Genomic DNA, 13,405 nt, shown 5'->3' with positions numbered 1-13,405 from the left:
CTCGGCAGCACTTCCCATATGGTCTAGCGGTTAGGATTCCTGGTTTTCACCCAGGCGGCCCGGGTTCGACTCCCGGTATGGGAACGGTGTCTCTTTTTCTTTTGCCTTGTTAGAATTTGGAGGAACAGGTTACGTTTTCTGGGGGCTCTGGCTAACTTCTGCGTCGGTGTCCTGTGAGTTGGTGATGCAGCGGTGGAGTTGATGGTAGTGGGGCGAGCAGGTGGCTCGTGGGGAGCGCGCTCCGGCCGGTGCGGGAGGAGTTTCGCTTTCCCCGCGCCTGCTTCCCCGCCCTCAGCTCGTACTTTTCCAGGCGCTCAGGAGGTGATGATTAACTCGGACCTCGCCTTATCTCCCCCCGTGCCCCCTGGGCCCACACCCTACTCGGCCGCCCCCTTCCGACCCGGCCGGCTCGGGCGTGCCCGCCGTGGTCGCCGTGCACCACTTGCTATCAACAGCTACCCGAGACCCCCCTGGGCTCGCCTGGCCCCGCCGCACCCCGTCGCCTGCCCGGCCCTGGGACCCCCGCTGCTTGCACCCGAGCCGGGGTCCACTGCTTCCCCCATCAGCACCCCAGCCTCAAGACGAGTCCTTTGCAGAAAGTCTCTTTGCCCCCTGTACAACAAACTGCGGAGAGGAGAAATACCGCTGTGATGAGATGTCTTTAAAGAACAGACTCCACTTTCCGGGAGGCTGTTGGGAGCGTCACTGATTTAAAAAAAAAAAAAAAAAAATCATGGGGTGGAGGTGGAGCTTTGGAAGACAGAAAATTAGCCCGGAGACTGGGGAGGGGATATTAAAACAAAGTTGCACTGTACTTTTAAATATAGAAGCCCTGTGTTTATTACAAAGAAGGGGCCCAGCTGTGTCAGCAGCCCCAGAGCTGTAAACGAAACAAAAAAAAAGCGTTATCTTAAATGCAAGTTGAAATGAGAAAATTGGGGCAGCTGTAGTGTTTAGTCTGTTGGGCCTTTGGGCACAAATAAGGAAAAACTGACTCCCGCGGATGTGTTTCTGGTCTGAGCCATTGCCAAGCAGAAGTTTTGGTTGTTTGTGTGTTCCCAAAATATTTTATAGCCTTAACTGGCACGGCTGAATTTGAAAATAATGATCTGTGTGATTAAGGATCAATTAGCCCTTCCTCGTAAAAATTAAAAGTAGAAAACCCCATTAGCAAATATTTAAGATCTTAAATACCCAAGTGTTTACCCATTTCAAGGTGCACCCCCCTCCGCCTCCGGCCAGATGTTCTGAGGCTCCTGATGTTCAGGCGCTTAAGATTTGTGGGTGGTGTTGGACAGAGTCACATGTTAGCTCCTGCGGTTAGCCACGGGACCTTGTGGAGGTCTTTGACCTTCAGTGTATTATAGGTTCAGAGCCCTAAACTCTGTGTCATATTGTCTTCATCGTCATTATTAAACATGGTTTTGCCATGTGGCTCAAGATGGCCTAGAACTCACTAGGAGCCCAGACTCCTGGGGTTTATGATCGGCCTCTGCCTTCCCAGCAGTGGAGTTACAGGCATGTAACTCAAGGTCTATCTTAGAGTCTTTCTGGGGCTGGGGGTAAAGGCTGAGACACCTCATGTCGCCCAGGGTAGCCTCAAATCTCTGTGGTGATGAGAATAACCTTGAACTCTTTGATCTTCCTGCTTCGGTGCTCGGATATAGGCATGTGGCACCAGGCCTGACTAAGTTAAGAAAAAAAATGTTAATAATTTTTTTTGTGTCGGGTGGTGATGGCACATACCTTTTAAATCCCAGCACTTGGGAGGCAGAGGCAGAAGGCTCTCTGTGAGTTTGAGTCAGCCTGGTCTACAGAGTAAGTTCCAGGACAGGCTCCAAAGCTACAGAGACACCCTGTCTCAAAAAACAAAACAAAAACAAAGAAGAAGAAGAACAATTTTTTGTGTGTGTTTGCGTGTTTTGCCTGCTTGTGCATCACGTGTGTATCTGGTGTCCAGGAGGAAGAACAGTGTCAGTTCCTCTAGAACTGGAGTTATGGATGCTTTTGAGCCACCGTGTTTGTGTGTTGGGGAGTCAAAGCCCTTGGCTGCAGGAGCAACAAGCGCTCCAAATCTCTCAACAGCCGCTGGGTTCTCCATAGTAGCTTGTGTCACCCGGCTTAGATAGATCTCGAATAGGTAATGGGAGTAGAAATTTTTCATGTCAAAGTTCCATGCCTTGTGTCATTAAAGGCTTCAGGCTTCAGTCCAGGTTTGGAAGAAAAGGCACCTACCCGTCCTTTGTTTAATTTCTGCAAGGACTTGACCGGTGCTAAAATGTGTGCTATCGGAAACTGAACGGTAAATGATTGCCCGGAGGCACACTACATACTTGGGGTGAGCTTAGGGGAGGGGCAGGGTTCCAGCACTCCTGCCGAGATACAGATGTCCTCTGTCCAGCTCTGGGCCAGGTGGGAGTGGGCAGGCAGCTTCTGAGCTGTGGAATTGCTCCTGGAGCGCGGAGGTGAGGTGGAGGTGGAGGTTCCGCTCAGGGAAGGGCAAGAATGGTATTTGCCTCGCACCCTGAGGAACTGGTTGGATTTCTCCCAGTGAGGAATGTAAATCATAAAATCTGAGGTAGGGGGAAACCTAGGACCAGGAGGCTCGTAGGAAGTCAGCGTTGGCTTTTAAAGTCTGTAGTCTTGACTAGGGTACAGTTTCTTTCAATCAAGAAGTGACCTTTTATATCAGGAGAGATTTAAAACCAATCTTGTCTCTGGTTTGTGTTCTTACTGTAAGACTCATTTCTTACTGCCCTAGCCCAGGTTAACAGATGTGTTCTGCCACACCCAGCTTTGACCCTTTGGGAAGCTCGAATATAGCTATGTTAGGTGATAAAAAGAAATGTTACTTCAAAAGACTCAAGCAATATAGAGACATGTAGAATATTTTGTGCCTGTAGGTTTTATGTTTAGGAGTTGAATACTTTCAGATTAATAGAATGGAAAAGCAATTAATTAGACTTAGAGTGAAGTTTAGATTTAACTTCTGGGAGTGGTTTGCAGTGTCCTTTGCTGGGCCTTGATCATTGCTGAGTTGCTGGGAAGATACAGTCAATAAAACCGTGAAGAGTCTTTCCTTAGGTTGTGTCTTTTAAACCAAAGCCATCGCCACTGGTGCCTACAACGTCCCTTCTAGATCACGGATAGCTTACCAACCGAGGGGCGCTGGTTCAGCCAGGCTGTCGGTTGGCCATTGCTGCTGTCGGGTGCAGTCAGATGTGTGAAGGCTCGGGGAGGCTGAGAGCACCTGTGCGGCTGGCACTGTAGGACAGTAGGAGACGGGGAGTTAGGACCATCCAGAGAGCTTCCCGCTGTCCCACGGCTTCATCTGCCCTCTGCTGCTTTACAACGTCCCAGCTACCATTGGCATGCTGGTTGATTCTGCTTGTGCCGCTGAATCTTCTTTCTTCTTCTTTTTCCTCCCTGTTTCTGTTTCTGTTTTTGTTTTTTGAGAGAGGGTTTCTCTGTGTCACAGCCTGGCTGGCCCGGAACTCACTTTGTAGACCAGGCTGGCCTCGGGCAGAGGTCTCCAGCGCTGGGACTAAAGGCCTGCACCACCATCGTGCAGTACTTGTGTTTCTGCTCTCAGCTCTCAAGTCTCCCTCTTCTCTTCAAAGGACAACTTGTAGGACTCAGTTTCTTCCTGAGACTCTGTTGCCCCTGGGATCAGACTTGGGTTGTGACCTTGGTAGCAGGTGCCTTGGCCATTTCGCAGGCCCCTTTTAAAATTTTAAACAAGATTATTTTATGTATATGAGCATCGTGCCTGCACGTGTGCATGTGTACCTACCAGAATGGTACTGGGTGTCCACAGAGGTCAGAACCTCTGGAATTCCCTTGGAACTGATGTTAGGATGGCTGTAAGTTACTGTTGGGTGCTAGGAGCCAAACCTGGGTCCTCTTGAGAGCACCACAGAACCACCTCTCATCCCCGTCCTCCCAGCTTATTTTATCTGATTTCATCCAGGATAAGGGCATTGCACACTGAGATCAGTTTATAGCACAGAGTTGGAACCACATACACTGCTGGTGCAGACGTACAGTGTACAGCCAGTTAGAAAAGTGTGGCGATTCTTTAAAATAGTAAACATAGGATTACCACACAAGCCCCCAGAAGTGAAAATGTACGTCTTAGCTACAACTTGCATGTGAGTGATCATGACAGCATTCCTGATAAGCACCAACTGGAAATGGCCCAAGGACACGTCAGGTGTTAATGTGTATCTGTATAATGGAACACTAGCTGACAGTAGGAAGGCATAGTGTGGTGAATATACCACACGTGAACGAGTCTCAAGCATATTATACTAAGAGAAAGAAACCAAGTATTATTTTTTATTTTGTTTTGTTTTTCAAGACAGGGTTTATGTGTGACAGCCCTGGCTGTCCTGGATCTCACTTTGTAAGCCAGGCTGGCCTCGAACTTGCAGAGATCCATCCACTTCTGCTTCCCAAGTTCTGGGACTACAGGTGAGCATCACCATGCCTGATACCCTTCAAAACCACGTATTAAAGACCACACTTTGCAGCCCTGTGTGGTGACACACGCCTGTAATCCTAGTACTTAGGAGTTAGAGGCAGACAGGTCTCTGAGTTGTAGGCCAGCCAGGCCCTGTTTTGTTTTGTTTTGAATTCCATTCATATAAAATGCCACAGTTTTAATAAAGAGATTAGTGCTTGCTTTGAAGTAGAGACAGGAGAAAGGGCACCTGCTAATATTTAAGGTGCCTGAAAGACTCTAAAATTAGATCTTATCCATGATTGCACAACTCTGTAAATATACAGAAAAGCATGGAATTGTATACTTTATTTCTTAAGTTGTTGTTACATGGTGGCAAAACTATTAGAAAAGAGTGAAGTAAAAAAAAGCCTATGGAATATTTTATCTAAATATGATTCCCAGTTAGACATTACCTATTTTAAGGTTATGCTGAAATAATTGCTAAGTGCAAGTATGACTCCTAGATGGTTCTAGCAATGCAGCACACGCTCTAAATAATCCATGAGAGCTGTCGAGTCCTCGTGGAGTGCATCCCAAGTCTTTAAAGGTTTCCTCTGGGTCTGAGAGAGGCGATGGCCCAGTCCGCCCCCCTCACACCCCCCTTCCGCCCCCGTAGGAAGCAGCCTTTGAGAAGGACACTGGAGATAGCTAGCTAGGCTGCCCTGTCCTGGGGTGGGAGGCCAGGCATGTGGAGGAAGCAGACAGGGCAGAAGCACATTAACAGTCGCGAGCACATTTGCCTGAAGTGCGGGTACAAGCAGGATAGGAGTGGGAAACAAGACTGCAGAGATAGATTAGGGTCAGTGGGGGGTGATGTCAGAGTTCTGGCGCGTTCTGCTGCCTCCTCACCGCCCTGCTTGGCCTTTAGGGTTTCTTAGAGTTACACTTGTGGAGGGACCTCATCACCTACCTGTGGAGTGCAGCTTTGCCCTGGCCCTGAACTGTCAGCAGGGCCACTCTGAGCTGGGGACTTCGACTAACTTCCCTGTTATCTCCAGACTTGAAGCAGTGCGTGGCATCTGTGAGTGTCCAGGAAGCCTTTGCCTGTCTGAAAGCCAAGTTACAAAGGCTGTTGAAAACAGTCCATGCTGGGAATCTTCTGGATTTTTGACATGGAAATTTTGAGAAGTTCTGGAAGCTGGAGCCAAAGGAATTTACTTTGCTAGGAAAATGAATTCTGGTAATATGAGCTAATGAAATTAATTTGATGGCACTGTGCAGGGTCAGCTGGAGAGCAGTGTCTGTGCTGTCCATCCATGCGCTCTTTCCTGTTTCTGCTCTCCCTCTCCCTGGACCACAGTCGGGTCAGTTTCTCCGCTTGCTTCTGGTCTCTCCTAACTAAGGAGGGTGGCACAGCACATCAGGTTCAAAGGCTTGGCTGCAGGAAATATTTGAGATGTCAGAAAGTAAATACCATAAAGAGAAACGGGGAAACGAAGTGCAGATTTTGTTTTTCAATAAAGCAGGCAGTTTTTGCTCTCATTGTCACTGCGCATCTCTGTGTGTTTATGAGGTGAGTTGCCTTTTGAACACTACAAATTTGCTTCAGTAAAGACTATGGCACTGCCACCCTGTGGACGTTTAATCTAGAACTAAAGCTTTCAGAAACTAATTGAAAGCCTCATTCATTTGAAATTATCTATTTTATAACTGGCTATGGTTCTTCTATCTTGGTGTGCATAGTCATACTTACTAAATAGAAAGCTTAAAGTTTACTTTCTGAGGCTTCGAAATAAAGGGAACCCAAATACAATAGCTTTAAAAAGGCTGTGAGGGCCAGGCATGGTGGCACATGCCTTTAATCTCAGCACTCAGAAGGCAAAGGCAGGTGGATTTTTGTGAGTTGAGGCCAGTCTGGTCTACATGGAGGTCTCTAGGCCAGCCAAGGCTACATAGTGAGATCCTGTCCCAAAATTAAAAAAAAAAATTATGAAAATATAAAAACCTCCCCCCCAAAAATATAAAAGGGCTGTGAAGAAATTAAAGCGTTCTGTTTAGATGATAGCTTTCTTTGTGCCAGAAAATAAGTTTGTACTTTAATTTATTTTATTGGGCATACACTCTGTTTTTTTTATTTATTTATTTATTTATTTATTTATTTATTTATTTATTTATTTATTTATTTATTTTGGTTTTTCGAGACAGGGTTTCTCTGTGGTTTTGGAGCCTGTCCTGGAACTAGCTCTTGTAGACCAGGCTGGTCTCGAACTCACAGAGATCTGTCTGCCTTTGCCTCCCAAGTGCTGGGATTAAAGGCGTGCGCCACCACTGCCCGGCACACTTGAATTTTTAAAAATGCATTGTGGTGTGCTAGGTGGTGGTAGTGAGGGTGGGCGCATGCCTTTAATCCCAGCCAGAGGCAGGCAGATCTCTGAGTTCAAGCCATCCTGGTCTACAAACTGAGTTCCAGGGCAGCCAGAGCTGCCTATCTCAAATAAACAGACAAACAACAAAATATCATGCTGTGTGTGTGTCCTATGTAAAATAGTTTTTTTTTTTTTTAAAAAAACTTGTACTGATTTTTCTTTTCTTGTTTTGAGATAGAGTCTCATATAGTTTAGATACTGATTTTTTTTTCAAGTACTATTTTATAGTACATGTGGAATTGAAATCTAGACTTTGTACCCTAAATGAATGTGGCTTCTTCCTAATTTTTGTTGTGTGAGTAAAAATTCTCCTACGCTTTGGATGACCTTAATGGTACTTACGTAAATGAGTTTGAATATGTTATTTATTTAAAATAACAGTCTGCTTTCAAATTAAACCCTAGTAAACTGAGTTAAAATAAAAATGAAATGGGGTTGCGAATGACTTACTTGCCTTCTGCAGATACCTTCCCCAGCTCATGAATTGTTTATAGCCAATCATGCCGGAAAAATGGCTTACACACTTGAATTCCCTGAGGAGTGGGGAGGGGGCGTAGGCACTTGGTGTTGAACTCCTGTCCCTACTGAAGTTTGAATCAAGTTTGAGTGGGCTGGACTGATGTTCTCAGCACTGATGGCTCAGTGTTCTGAAATCCACGTTGATGAGGCCAGTCGGAAGTAGTCCATGAGTCTTTGTCCCCTAAGGTACCTGGGACTGACCTTAGGTATTAACCCTTTGTTTCTGGAGTAAGTGCAATCTAAGTGTTAATGATTTTTGGTATTTAAACATTTCTGACTCAGTTTTTCTGCAGTGTGGCATGGCATATGTGGTAATAGGTCCACATGCTCCATTTTATTTAACTGTACCAAGTAACTGTAGGAGTGTAGGTGATGTTTCATAAGTTTTTTACTAGATGCATATCTCATATTTTATAGTCAATAAATAACTTTTGATTTCAAGTGAAGTAGACTGTGTCTAAAGTGTCCAGTTTTACAATTGTAAATAGTTCTTGTGCGTTTATTTTAAAGGTGGTGGAGGGAGGGTGGGAACATAAACTTGTTGCATGTGTAAATGGGTCAGATTTTCTGTGTAAGCATGCATCCTCGACTGACAGGGCATTTTATTGAAAATAAGCACCTTGATAACCAAAACCCCTTCAAAATAGCTACAAAGCTTTAGTTCTGTATTGATGAAGTCACATTGCAAAAGCTTGGGTTTATTTTTGTAGGACTTCATAGCTGAGACTAGAACATAGCACTGGGGCTACTGTTAGGGTAATGCAGACTCTAAATAAACATTCAAGCCTTCAAAAAAAGAAAATGTGTAGTTTTAAGTGAGCGACCTCATCCAGCTGTGAAGGCAGGTTCCTATCTCTAGAGCTGTGCTAGAGACAGACCATGGTGGGCAACAGACATAGACAGCTAAGTGTGGCCTGTGGCCCTTTGCTGCCATCCAAAAGGCAAAAGCAGATGCTTACGGTGGTCTAAAAGGTATACTGTCATGCATATTTTAAACTTTTAATTGTTTTGAAGGAGGGAGAAAGATATGCCTGCCATGACTCATGTGTGGAGGTCACAGGATGATTTTATGGAATTGAGTCCCACTTACCTTTTTATGTGTGTTCTGAGGATCAGTGTTAGGGACATATTTATGTTTGTTCTTTAGTGGTCTTTGCTATTATCCTGTTAAAAATGACAGTTTTGTAAGACTGAAGGGTTAGTTACCGTGTAAGTTCCACCCTTAGGCCTCTGTCTGCAGCCGTCCTCGTCCACAGACACTTGCTGCAGCAGTGTGCCTTTCACTTTTACACACCCCGCAGTAGTGTGCCTTTCACTTTTACACACCCCGCAGCAGTGTGCCTTTCACTTTTACACACCCCGCAGTAGTGTGCCTTTCACTTTTACACACCCCGCAGCAGTGTGCCTTTCACTTTTACACACCCCGCAGCAGTGTGCCTTTCACTTTTTACACACCCCGCAGTAGTGTGCCTTTCACTTTTACACACCCCGCAGTAGTGTGCCTTTCACTTTTTACACACACCGCAGTAGTGTGCCTTTCACTTTTCCCGTCTAGCTTTTTCATCCGTGCAAACGACTACAGGTTTTTTCCTTTGAAAAGTAATTCTAGCATAGATGGTTTGGAATTTTATAAGGTGATAATTATTTAGTAAAATGTACATATGAATTTTAATATTTCTTTAATGTAAACGACCTGCTATTAAGGGGATACCTTTTTTTTTTTTTTTTTTTTTTTTTTAAGTTTTTCGAGACAGGGTTTCTCTGTGGTTTTGGAGCCTGTCCTGGAACTAGCTCTTGTAGACCAGGCTGGTCTCGAACTCACAGAGATCCACCTGCCTCTGCCTCCCGAGTGCTGGGATTAAAGGCGTGCGCCACTGCCCGGCAAGGGGATACCTTTTATGCTAATTTTTGTTTTTACATTTTTATTTTATTTTGTGAGATTGTATGGTCCCATGATTGGTGGGAATAGTATGTGTTTGTAGGTCGGATGACAACTTTTGGGACTTGGTTTTCTACTTCCAAACACTGGGTCTTCCGGCTTGGTGACAAGTAAGTCCCCTCAAGTCCCTGGCATCTCACTGACCCTGAGTAAATACCTTTGATTTAAACGTTTTTGTGCTCTTGGATCCTCCAGGCGCTCCCTAGCTGAGTGACTTTCACTTAAAAAAAAGAAAAGGCTTTAAATTGCTAGGAACTGGTGGTGCATGCTTTTAATCCCAGTAGTAGAGAGGCAGAGGCAGGTAAACCTTTGTGAGTTCGAGGCCAGCCTGGTCTCCAGTGTGAGTTTCAAGACAGGTTCCAAAGGTACACAGAGAAACCCTGTCTTGAAAAACTAACTAACCAAATAAATAAACTGTCTCAAACTTTTATTTATAGTTTAATCTTTTGGTTAAAAAATCTGTTCAGGATTTGGAATTGGAGGCTAGAACATTTCTGATAACAGGATGTGTTCATTTATTGTTCTGTGAACTTACTTGGATTCTATTTCTGGATTTAATAAAACATTTTTAATAAAACCTTTCAAGGTTACAATGTTGTTGTTGCTTTTAATTGCCTATTTTTCCAACATTTGTTTTTTGTGATATCTTTTGATACCATGGGTTGCAGCTTGTGCTGTTGAGTGGGAAGGCAGGGCCTTGGTGTTGCGCCCAGTGTGTGGTTCAGGTAATTGAACACAAATGGCTTTTACGTTTATGACCTAGCAGTTTGAAGCCCAAGAAATAGATAGATTTGCCCAGGGAGAGTTTGGAATGAGTGGTAATACTTTGACGAAGATGTTCGGTCCTTCAGTGTAAAGTGTTGAGGAGACCTGAGGAGAAAAACTGAGAAAGAACCTAGCCCACTGTTTAGTAATTCAAGGTCGCTCTCAAAGGGTCGCTGCTTTTAGCTCTGGGAGACTTTTGCTCTTCGTTAGAGCAGATGTAGTGTCATGGGAGGAGTGGGATTCGGAGGGATGAGGCCCAGCTGAAGAGGGAACGGGAAATGGAAGAAGTGTGCCTAGACACAGACAGACCTTCCAGGAAGTTCGGTCTGAAGTAGAGGGAATGAGGAAGGGCAGCAGTAGGAGTGTGAGGTACCTGTCGCCAGGGAGTCCTTTTTCAAAAAGAAAAATGAATTTTAAAAGACCTCTGTATAGGGTCCACGAAATACTTGAAAAATGTATGACTTGCTGATTTCTTAAACAGGATCTGCTGACTGCAGTGGGAACGTCCCACAGTGGTGTAATCACACTGACTACTGTAATTATGGTGTTCCAGGACAGTGTACAGCAGGCATTACCAGGTCTTGTTGGGGTATAAAGGTCTGTTTGCTACTAGAGTAACTTCTGGACATCTGGGAGAATCTTGGGTCTGACCTACCTTTGAATCTTTAGGTGTGGGACTCAGGAATGTTTGTATACTTGTGCAGATGGTTCTCGTGGGTTGAATTCTGATAACTCTGAAGTCTTCTGGATTATTCCTTTTTTTTTTTTTGTGGTATTTTGAGACAGGGTTTCTCTGTGTAACAGCCCTGGCTGTCCTGGAACTAGCTCTTGTAGACCATGCTGGCCTCAAACTCACAGAGATCCTCCTGTCTCTGCCTCCCAAATGCTGGGATAAAGGTGTGCGCCAGCACCACTTGGCCCAGATTCTTTTCTCTTCTTTCTCTTTTCTCTTCTTCTTTCTTTCTTTCTTTCTTTCTTTCTTTCTTTCTTTCTTTCTTTCTTTCTTTCTTTTTTGGTGTGGGGGGAGACCTTTTCTGCTTTAATAAAAGAAATAAAAGCATCCTGAATGGAATGGAGGTGCCATGCTGGACCCACCCTGGAATATTTCTTAAAAGTAGCTTGTTTACTTATTTCCCTGTGTGTATGGGATGGGTATGAGTGCCATGGCATGTACACAAAGGTTGGAGGACAATTGTAGGAGTCATTTTCTCCTTCGGCCTTACAAGTCCTAGGGATAGATTTCAGATTGACAGACTTGGTGGCAAATGCTTTTATCCATTAGCCATCTCGCTAGCTTCTTTGGATGAGACATGTATGTCAAGGACTTAGGACTTAGGGAAGAAAACTTTTTTTTTTTTTTTTTTTTGGTTTTTTTGAGACAAGGTTTCTCTGTGGTTTTTGGAGCCTGTCCTGGAACTAGCTCTTGTAGACCAGGCTGGTCTCGAACTCACAGAGATTCTCCTGCCTCTGCCTCCCAAGTGCTGGGATTAAAGGCGTGCGCCACCACCGCCCGGCGGAAGAAAACTTTTCAGAATTTTGTCTAACTATATGTTAGGGAGTGATATGTGTGGTACTCTGTGTAGCTGAAGATGACCTTGAACTAAGATCCTGCTACCTCACCCCGTAAGTGCAAAGTTTACAGTGGGTGCTACTGTGCTAGCTTCCAAGGCCAGCTTGGAATTCAGAAGATGCTGTCTCCAACCCCTCGACGCACACACACACCAAAGTGACACAAGTTTGACCCTTTTCCCTGGTCAGGAGTGGTGTGTGTTCTATTGGGCCCTTCTCTTGAGTTTCTCTTGTACTTCCCTCACGGCCCTGCGTCCTGAGGAGCTTCCTAAGACCCCACTGCCTTTGGACGACTGTAATTTCCTCTGCTGTAGCGTGCTGTGTGATGTTTTACTCTCTTGGCTTTTTGAGGAGCCCACCACCCAGCTCCCCCAAATAAATTCCACACAGAGACTTATTCTTAGTTATGAATGCCTGGCCTTAGTTTGGCTTGTTTCTTGCCAGATTTTCTTTTCTTAAATTTTGCTGACTACCTTTTGCCTCTGGGCTTTTATCTTCTCTATTTCTGTATACTTTACTTCTTTCTCCATGGCTTGTTGTGTAGCTGGGTGGCTTGTACCTGATGTCCTCCTCTCTTTGTCTCTTCCTCCTCCTTTTCTTGTTTCTTCTTCTGTTTATACTCTGACTGCAGCCCCACCTATCCTTGCTCTTTCCTTGCTGTTGGCCATTCAATGCTTTATTAGTCTATCAGGTGTTTTAGACAGGCAAAGAATCACAGCTTCCCAGAGTTAAACAAAATCAGCATAAACAAAAACAGCACACCTTAAAATAATGTTCCCCAACAATAACCCTCCTTCTCAGCCTCTCAATGAGAATGACCCCTTATTACTCAGGTCGGCGGTCATCTTTCCACAGAGGCTGTCATTAATTTTAAGGTAGACACTCCTGGTCACCTTCTGGATCACTCTGTTGACTTTCTTTCTATCTGGACAAGGGACCATGCCTGAATTGTTTACCAGTCTACAGGTAAACTGATGTATTTGAAATCAGTGAAGCAGTGCCTGGTGCAGAGTGGATACCTAGGTCCTGGGGAACAAATACAGGTCAAACTCTGACTAGGCGAGTATACCGTTGTGGACGTTAGTGGACCATTATTTTACCACACAGATGAGATCGTACTTGTTTAAATGCTGACTGCAGTTACCTATACCTTTGTGTGTGTGTGTGTGTGTGTGTGTGTGTGTGTGTGAGAGAGAGAGAGAGAGAGAGAGAGAGAGAGAGAGAGAGAGAGAGAGAGAGAGAGAGAGAATGCTAGTATGGTGTGGTTGCTTTGAGGCTGGGGTGTGTTGCTCCTCTGGAACTGGAACCACCAGGCTCTTCTAGAAGATCAGCACATGCTCTTAACCACTGAGTAACCTCTCCAGCCCACTAAACCTTATTGTTGAGACAGAGTCTCCCTCTGAGGCTGGATTTTAGTGATTCAGTTAGATTAGCTGGCTAATGAGCTTCAGGGCCAGGGAGCCTTTCTCCTCCCAATCCAATCAGTTCTGGGGTTGCAGATACATAGATGCATCTGGCTTCTCTCTTGCATGAACACTGGGTGTCTGATAAGGTCCTTATGCTTGGATAGCAGGCATTTCATCAACCAAGATATCTCCCCACTTCAAGACAATCAGTTTAACAATTGAATAATAAAGAGACAGTTCATATAAAGGAACACAATTTTTAATAGCTCCTGATTGATGCAACAGTTGTTTTTAAATTTTTATGACTTTGAACAATGCTTTCTACATCTTTGTGTAT

At 44.7% G+C, this 13,405-nt stretch overlaps 1 protein-coding gene and 1 non-coding gene across 2 annotated transcripts in view; both read left to right on the top strand.

Annotated features, from left to right (window-relative positions):
* Positions 1-13,405, top strand: part of Elf1 (E74 like ETS transcription factor 1) — a 93,193-nt gene that overhangs the window by 494 nt on the left and 79,294 nt on the right. The gene's annotated exons all lie outside the window — the stretch shown is intronic.
* Positions 13-84, top strand: Trnae-uuc (transfer RNA glutamic acid (anticodon UUC)). The gene has a single exon. It is a non-coding gene; the product is annotated as a tRNA-Glu (tRNA).

This window comes from Chionomys nivalis, chromosome 12 (genome assembly GCF_950005125.1).
Source record: "Chionomys nivalis chromosome 12, mChiNiv1.1, whole genome shotgun sequence".
Taxonomy (NCBI): Eukaryota; Metazoa; Chordata; class Mammalia; order Rodentia; family Cricetidae; genus Chionomys; species Chionomys nivalis.
This window is presented reverse-complemented; position numbering and strand designations above follow the sequence as displayed.